Raw genomic sequence first — 1,633 nt, 5'->3', positions numbered from 1 at the left:
ACAGATCTATCTCTATCTCCATCTCTATCTCTTATATCATCTATATATCTGGTTTGACCTTGCATGGGACATGTGCATGCAGTTATCATTGCTGTGAATTCATATGAGCAACTGACCAGCTGTCCGGAAAACTCTGATTCCTTATGGTCATCCATCTCCTCTGATTCTTTATAATCTTTTTGCCCCTCTCTCCTGCAATGATCTCTGAGCCTTGGGAGGCAGAAGTCTGATGCATGTGTCCTAATTAGGAATAAGCACCTTTCAGCCACTTGTTCTCTGCACTTTGGCTGGTTGTGAATTTTTGTGTTAATCACCATCTACTGTATAAGGATGCTTCTTTGCTGAGAGTTAAGAGGCATTAATCTATGGGTATAACAATAAGTCATTAGAAGTCAGTTTAATATGATAACTATTTAGTAGAAAACTAGTAAGGTGTTCTCTCCTGTGTCCCATGACCTGTCTAGCCTCAGATTCCTAGGCCTGAAATCAGTGTCAGGTATGGGCTTCATCCTGTGAAGTGGACTTTAAATCCAATTAAAGAGTGGTTGGTTACTCCCATAATATTCATCCCTATTGCACTGGTGGCAATATCTTGCCAGATCAGTTGTTATTGTAGTTCATAGGATTCACAGCTGGGTAGGTTTGATGCATGCACTTTCCAGCACTATGAATGCTAGCCAGTAGAAACAAAGCTCTGAAGTCAGCACCAGCTTGATTTTTCCTTTATTCTACAGCTCATGTATAATCATGTAGTGTCTTCAGCAATAGGTGTTACTCTCCAGTTCTGGTGGGTAACCAAGACCAGGGGCAATGGCCAGTACTGTTTGAGGATCTATGGGACCTCCGGTCAAAAACTTCTAGAGAGGGAGTTCATTCCTGGCATTGAGGTTTATTGTCTGTTAGTCTGTGATGTCTAGAAGGGGCAGTGTTCCCCTGTTATAGGGTAACTCCTTTTAATCTCTTTTAAAAATGTATATGTACATACTTTTTTATTATTACAAAGAGAGGCAATTTTAAACACATTTTCCAGAAATAAATTGAAGTAGGTTACACAAAAAATATATACAATGAAGTTTAAGGGGGAAATAGAATAAGAAATCAAAGACCAAAGGATTTGCCAACATGGGGTCAACTTTGGTGGACTAATGAAGGTTTCCATTAGCTCTGTTCTTTTTTTTAAATCTTAACAAGTTTATTGAGCACAGGGTGAGCATTTATTTACAGAAGAGTGGGTGCACTCATTTACAGCTGCACTGGAAAGTCCACGCTCAAATATAGATCCTGTGACTTCCCAACAGCTGCATAATCCATGAGCATGGGAGGTCCTTCCATCTCCTGGTGGCTTCCTCAGTCTCTTTTGTTAAAGATTTAAAATTTTCATTGTAGAGATCTTTGATGTGTTTGGTCAGTTCTATTCCAAGATTTTTTTTTTTTTGAGGCTGTTGTGAATGGGAGTTTTTCCCTGTACTCTTTCTTCAATTGTTATTTGGTATATAGAAAGGCTACTGATTTTTGTAGATGAATTTTGTAACCTGCCACTTTACTGAAAGTGTTCATTATTTCTAGGAGTTTCCTGGTAGAATTTTTTGGATCTCTTAATAGTATATAAGTTTTTAAAGCATTCCCTTATAAT

Source organism: Nannospalax galili, unplaced genomic scaffold (genome assembly GCF_000622305.1).
Source record: "Nannospalax galili isolate Female #2095 unplaced genomic scaffold, S.galili_v1.0 scaffold47, whole genome shotgun sequence".
Lineage (NCBI taxonomy): Eukaryota > Metazoa > Chordata > Mammalia > Rodentia > Spalacidae > Nannospalax > Nannospalax galili.
Note: the sequence above shows the minus strand (reverse complement) of the source record.